Raw genomic sequence first — 7410 nt, forward strand, 5'->3', positions numbered from 1 at the left:
CAGAATGCATCTGTCTGAGCCATCAATGATCACCAAATAATAAGCAGCTGCGTCATGTGTCGGATTTATTTAAAGAAACGACTTCAGCCGGAAGTATAGGTATTAATTATTCATTATATTTGAGGTATTTTAACCCTTTAAAGGCAGATAAGCTCCACAGCTTTTTATTAGAGGGGAAAAACTGAAATAATTTCCATAAAACACATGTCAAAGAGTATCTGATTATTAATTTTATTATTACTTTCTGAAATGGGTCGATAATTGGCAGCAACACTGATTTATAATGCAAGTGGCGCCATCTAGTGGACAGATACAAAAAGTCCACATTTAGAATCAAGAATTCTTTTTGTCACTATGCAGGCATAAAGACATTTAGTGCAGGAGCTCTTGGCTTTGGTTACACCAAAAATATAAAAAGATATCTAAATAATATACAAGAGAATAAAAATAGAAATAAAAATAGTAAAAGTATTGCACATCTTGCAGCATAAGTAAGATGAAAAAGGCTAAAAAAGTGTCCTCGGGGTGAATGAAAGAGCAGCGTCTGAGCAGCTGGAGGAACTCCTTCTGCTCCTGTAACACATGTAAACAGAAGATTTGTGAGTTTTCTGAGCATCGACCTGCTGGTTTTATGATGCTGACATATAGAAACCTGTATAACTGTTTCTGTTGGCACCTGACCCTGATCTGTTCTCCTTTACAGATTGTCCCAAACTTCTCTCTGACGGTAAGAGTCTTTCAGTTTCTTGTAAAAATGTGCAACACCTCAGTTAGACCGCCGACTTCAGAGAATCTGAAGCTGACCTGCAGGGTAAACGGCTCCATGAAGAGAGGGGGAGTTCATTTAGTTTGGGATAAAGCCAAAAAACAATCTATAGCATTGTGACATTAGCAGCATTTTTTTAGTTGGAATAAAACTTTTGATATTAACTTTTGACAAACAATTGAACAGAAGACCTCCTTTCAGCTGAGTGTTTGGTCCTCTCTGTCTGACAGGTGGTGACCCGGCTCCGTTGGGAACCCCTTCAGCCCACATCGGCGCCATCATCGCCATCATCCCTTTCGCCATCATCCTGATCATCGTGGTGGCTGTGCTGCTCGTTAACCGTCAGAGACGAGGATCTAAAGGGGTGAGAGTTCATCATTCAAACTGTAAATGTCTCCACGTGATGAACCAGCTCATGAAAAGCCCTATTCGGACGGGACTAGTTTAATGGGGGGACCTGGGGTAAAGTAATAATAACCGGGAAATCTAGTCCCGTCCGAACGCGCCATGTCAGTAAAGACAGCGGAGTATGTCGGTAAACTTTGCCGAGAATTCTGCCTCCTGTGAAACGGTCCGGAGTATCTACCATAGGTAATACTAATCCCGTGCGAATGCGACCTTCGGTAATAAGTACGGAATATGTCGTCACATCCTTTTAAAGAGAGAAACAATTAGGTGTAAAATAGAAAATGACACTTAAGTTTCGTTGTGCAGTCCTTTTTTTAAACTGTACTTTACATTCAGGTAAAATAAGTATCCTGAGCAAAACTTCTGGTGAACAGTACTTTACATTAAGGTCAAAAATGAATAAATCTTCTGTTCTGTTATACTGTACAATACGTTTTAGTAATACTTATCATTCAGGTAAACAAACAAAAAAGTCTTCTGCGTTTGTATACAATAATTTTGGAGCAGAATGCTTTATATTCAAGAAAACTCCTCCCATGTTAGATGAATATTTCAGGGATTTCTTGTCCCGTCCGAATTGGTCATTTCTTCTCCCTGGCGTCGTCTGGTTAACCAACATTACCATACGTCCCCCCATTGAACTAGTCCCGTCCGAATAGGGCTTAAGTCTCTTTAATCTTTTCCTCCTCAGTAACAACCTGAATGTCTCACCTCTGCTCACAGATCCGAAACATCTGCTGAAACATCTGCTGAAACACCGGCTGGATGACTTCTGAGAGAAACATCACATCAAATAAGTTTGTTTGTATTCAAGCGGCCTGAGAACAACATGGTTATTCCAACTGTGGCCAACAAGCACATTTTTCATGCCTTTTATGCCTTTTTATAGATCTTTAGATGGAGACTCCTGTTTGTATGCTTCCTTTCTCTGGCGTCTGAATCAGAATGTTCACTGTTACTTTCCATGTCTGAGCACTTTCTATCCTCATATATTTCTGTGCTGCACTTTTGGCCCTGACTGGAACTCATTGGATTGAAGGCCATTTTAATATTATGCTGTGTACTTCATCTGTCTGATGCTCCGGGTCCCCAGCCTTAAAGAACACTCACTGTGGGATAACACGTTATTTATTATTTATCTGCGGCTTGTGTCTGAACACTGATGGTCAACATCTGGTTGAGTTAACGGTTCCTTTTCTGTAACTTTGTTACATCTCCATGAAATAAAATGCAGAAAACATTGTGTTGACTACTTTCTGAAGCAGCTGCTGAGGTGGCCCCCCGCTGTCTTTAAGGGCCCCCGAGTCTCCAAAAGAAGCGTTTTTAGTGATCAGAGGACTTAAATTTGACTGTTTTAACAGATATTTTATAATCAGCCACACAGAGGATGTCAGAGACTGAAAAGGAAGAACCCAAAAACATGTGAAACACAATCAAATCTGTTTTTAACAGAGGATGGAATCAGTGAGTCTGACTTCATCAGACGGAAGATAGAAAGTTTGGGAAAATACTCTTTTTTTTTTGGCTTTATGTGTTTATCAGTTCATGTTTTAAAGTTGTTCACAACATTCACAGCTTCTTCTACGTCCTGTTTAGTCAGTTTTCATCAGCTGTGATTGACACCTACTATTCTATCTGTGAAACTTTTATTTCATTTATGAAAATGCTAAAGTGGAGATTTCAACGTTTTTGCTTTATACCAAGACCACATTAGACCAGGTCCAGATGAAAAACCCACTGTACCGAGACCTCTCACATCTGGACCGGATTGATGTACAGACCCTGAAGATTCATAAAAACAGTCTCTGATTAGTGAAACCTTTCCCTTACACTAATTGGCCAATAATTGCAAAGGTTGTCTAAAACAGCCTCGATCCAATCGGGTAAGTTTGATGTCGCCGAAAGTTTTTCTTGCAACTTTATAATGACATTATATTTGACCTAACAGCCAGAAATATGCTCATCTGTTGGATATGCCATTAAAAATGGGAAAAGTTCTAAACTAGTGAAAGCTGTTTGGCTGGCTCTGCACATTTCCTCCACGACGATGCGGGACCCATGCAGGACATTAGGTTCCATCGTTTTAAACTTATCGCAGCACACCTGCAGACGCTCCAACGCCTGATGCCATATAGATTCATATGATAAACTAAATCCCTTTGGCTTTGCTATTAACGGCTGCATTGACGGATTTAGTGGATGGAGGCATATACAGCTAACAGACATCGCCTTTTCTCGTTTCGAGCAAACTTTATTTGCAACAGAGCAGAATAACGACATATAAATGTGTACATAACGTTAAAAAACAAAAAGCCAGCCAAGGGGAGCATAAGGATAAGAATAATAATAATAAGAGAATGACAGTCACAAAACTCTTGCAAAAAGAAAACTATTGAACAAACTGACATATGTGCCAAGGAGTCTCGTGTAAAAAAAAAAAAAATAATAAAACAAATATTTAGGACAACAGTTCGTCCATAATCCCAAGTTGGGAACAAGCCCATATTGTTGTTTTTGCTTTATGATTAGTTGAAGGTTTAATTGTGAGCAAGTATTGCTTTTATTCAATAAAAAAAAAAACATAGAAAACTGGCACTCTGGCACAGTAGACGAGTGCCGTAAAGCAGCCGGTCGTAATGAGCCGTGCGTTCTTCAGATTCCGTTAGCTAGATGCTAGCAGAGACTAACTCGCAAATGCCAGACCTGTAAGAAAACAGAAAGATATAACTCCCAGGTTATTGTACTTTCGATATAAATCCACATTTCAGCCGCTAGCGGGGACATTTTTTGAGTTATTAGTGCTAGCCCTATGGCCAATGGTCATTCTGCACTCGCTCGCCAGCGCCCCCAGACAAAATCAACTGAACTGCAGCCAAATTTTGTATAATGGGGCGAATAGGAAGCGGAACGGCTGTCTGTAAAAGGGCTGTGGCTGTACTCTCTGTAAGCCATCTGTCAGCCATTCGCTCAGTAATATACTAACTGGCTGCAGAGAGTAGAGGGTTGGCCCGCCAACATGTCAGAGGAGAGGAACCCGTAAATATCGCGCATAATGCCTTTTTCACTTCAAATGAATGAACTTTAAGGCTGAATTTCTCCAAAATGATACAGTGAATGAGCTTGATACTGAGTGAGTGAACAGTCAGGATGGTCCTGATTTCAAGTGTACACACCTTTGTCAGAAATTATGGATCAAAGGGATTTTACAGTTGAGAAAAATATTTGCACGCTCCGTATCATGGACTTCCTGCATTTGCATAAAGTCTGCTCATTTGACCGCATCCTTTTTCAGAGGATGATTGTTGACTTTTTACCTTTTTGTGGGTTTATGACCTGGAAAAACTGTGCTTTTACTTTCTTTTTTGTCTTGAACTACCGTGATAAAGTTATGAGATATATTAGATACAGATAACCATTTTGTGATGCAAATGTATTACTCTGTTGAACGCATATTGTTCTGAGAAGCAAAACGCTTTATTTTTTAAACCCCAGCCAACTAGCCGGACTACCTTCATCAACGCCAAAACGAGGCTGGAACTCTGCTCACAGGACGCAGCAGGGGGTAAGAAGATGTTCAGAAATGATGCTGCTGATATGGGATGTTACACAGCTTCATGTCCAAAGAGGCGAACTGTCCCTTTAAAGAGGCGTACTGTCCCTTTAAGGTCTAAAAACAAACAAAGTCCTGCATGAGTTCAATTTCTGATGTGTGGAGACTTAAAAGATCAATAAATCTGATCTGATGAACACATCTTTGCAAATCCACCAGCACATCTGCCTTTAACGTACAAACTGAGCCTCTTTCCACAGAGCTGCACTCACCGGCAGCTGGTCGGCCTTCAGGGAGCCGAGGCTCCTCCCCACCGCCGGCCCACCCAGGAACGCCACACAGAGAAGGAAGCCAGCCTGGAGCAGCATACTGAGTACCTGCAGGAAACATAGAGACACAGTTTTAGTCGGAGGATCTTTAACATTTCTTCAGACAGATGAGAGAAGCTCCAGCTTTACAGAAGTCCCGGATGAGCTGAGTTGACAGGAAACCCTCAGCTTAGAAACCTCTTCTCCTGACCGGCGTACTCACAGACTCACAACTATTACATGTTTGAACCCTTCTGAGGTGCTTCAGAGCAGAAATGAGCACCAACTGTGTGCGTTACATGACTGAACAGTAACAGCTTTGAATGATGGTTTATATGCGATGACCTCGTCACTAATGAAACTGTAACAGAGCCATCGTTACCCTCAGCCCCCTCTTTAAGGGTCTTTATGTGCTCAACAACCTGCGACACGCCATGAAATCTGCACAATACTTTAGTTCTGCTCGTCCTCATCAAGTTGCTTTCTGTCAATAAGAGAAGCGATAAAATAAAAACTATATTAAAGTCAACGTCTCACACAGTGTTAGAAGCCTGGGAACCTCAGAGTAGAGGCCCGTCTGATGTGCAGAGGCAGATTGTTCCACACCGGCCGGCCTGAGAGAGCAGGCGGGTGCATGAGGGTGAAGAGGCTCAGAGAGGAAGGTGGGGCAAACACAAACACATTCATTTTAAAACGGATCCCGGACTGTTTGGGCAGCCAGTGGGGGAAATGTTTCCGGGTGCCAGTTAAAGGATGAGCAGCAGCATTTTGAGCCACCTGAAGACGCACTGACGTCATATTCAGGCAGCCAGCAAAACAGAAAAGTTATTTAAAAAGTCCTCATTGTATTTGGGAGGCCGATAGACCAAAGCGCCATGTGAGGTAAACTCAGTGAGCGAGGCTGGTGGTGATAGCTGTACGTGTCTGGCTACTGCTAGAAGGAAAGGAGTGGATCACACCAGAGAGAGAGAGAGAGATTATGTATTATGTGACCCCTGGCTTTGTATTGTTGTATATTAATGAAGTGAGAAATCTCCTGGTATATTTCTGTGCTTGCAACTGTTGGACTCCTGCTAAGGTAGCGATTTCTGCCATCAAAGGAAACCTGGTTACTTCCCATAGTTTGGGAAAGTTTAGCCGGATAGTGACATTCTGGCACGGGCCGTTCAAACGCAATGGAAGGATGTTTTTCCCCCTTAAAGTTGAAGCCTGGGAAGTCTGTGTAGAATCATCACCATGTAGCTTATATAGTACCGTTTTATTATTATTATTTGATCATAAGTCGCATTGTCCATTCACTGTAAACATCGCCTTCTGCACCTCAAATACTGGAACATCTACTTAAGACCATATTAATATATTATTTGTCCCATTCTGTGTTTTTTCTTCTCCTACCTCAGTATTTTATTATATTTTAATATAACAGACTGTTATGGTGACCTAATTTCCCTTGGAGGATGAATAAAGTCACCTGTACAGATAAAACTGAACTAAAGTCAGATAGAAACACTCAAATATGGCTGCAAACAGAATATCTTATTTCGATTTAATGGAAGCCGAAACAGATATTTTACCAACCTTGTGATGCTTATTCTTTAAGTTCGTGAGGAGGCTGCTGCTGCAAACATCCAAGTGGCTGACTGTGACAGTAATCGAAACTAAACAGGGAGGGACTAAAGCTGAGAGCTCGTCCCCTTCAACAGCAGAAGCAGGAGCAGGAGCAGGACAAGCAGAAGCGTTTGGTGACCGTCTTCTTCATCCAGGATCAGGGTGTCTGAGCCTGATGTGAAGCTGTCCGCTGCTCTAAGAGCTCTACAGAAGGAGATTCTCTCTGTTATCCTGCGGAAGATGGAGCTTTCCACGCCGCTTTTTACGGGCTTCTCTCGGCGCCATTGCTGCTGGTTTTGGACGCTGAACTGCGGCTGTAAACCTGGGAGCCGCAAACAGGAACATTTGGTCATCTTCGCCTCTAAGGGCTGAATGTGTGGAGCTCAGGGTTCTAACATTTTCTAACATTTGTTAGAATATGTGGAGTATTTATGTGTTTTTACACCGAGTGGGGGAGGAGGGGGGGTTCTGTTGGAAAGGACAACGAGGCCTCAGCTTAGTCCCTCCCTGTTTCGTTTCGTCAGCCTGCTGAAGGTGGGCCTATAGCACAGTACCGCCCCCCAACAGCAGCACAGGAATGTGCAGCAGCCTTCTCATCTCACAGAGCTTAAAGAATATGCATCATAAGGTTGGTAAAATATCTGTTTGCAGTCATATTTAAGTGTTTCTATCTGACTTTAGTTCAGTTTATAGTTACAGGTGACTTTATTCATCCTCCAAGGGAAATTAGGTCGCCATGACAGTCTGTTATATTAAAATACAATAAAATA

The 7410-nt window shown here is 42.0% G+C and overlaps 1 long non-coding RNA gene across 1 annotated transcript; it reads right to left on the minus strand.

Annotated features, from left to right (window-relative positions):
* Positions 1-244: 244 nt before the first annotated feature.
* Positions 245-7135, minus strand: LOC142400836 (uncharacterized). Its single transcript, XR_012772977.1, has 5 exons — positions 6611-7135; positions 4997-5101; positions 1886-1946; positions 682-1122; positions 245-573 (listed from the first exon to the last, which is right to left on the minus strand). It is a non-coding gene; the product is annotated as an uncharacterized LOC142400836 (long non-coding RNA).
* Positions 7136-7410: the final 275 nt, after the last annotated feature.

The sequence above is a fragment of the Odontesthes bonariensis genome, chromosome 15 (genome assembly GCF_027942865.1).
Source record: "Odontesthes bonariensis isolate fOdoBon6 chromosome 15, fOdoBon6.hap1, whole genome shotgun sequence".
NCBI lineage: Eukaryota > Metazoa > Chordata > Actinopteri > Atheriniformes > Atherinopsidae > Odontesthes > Odontesthes bonariensis.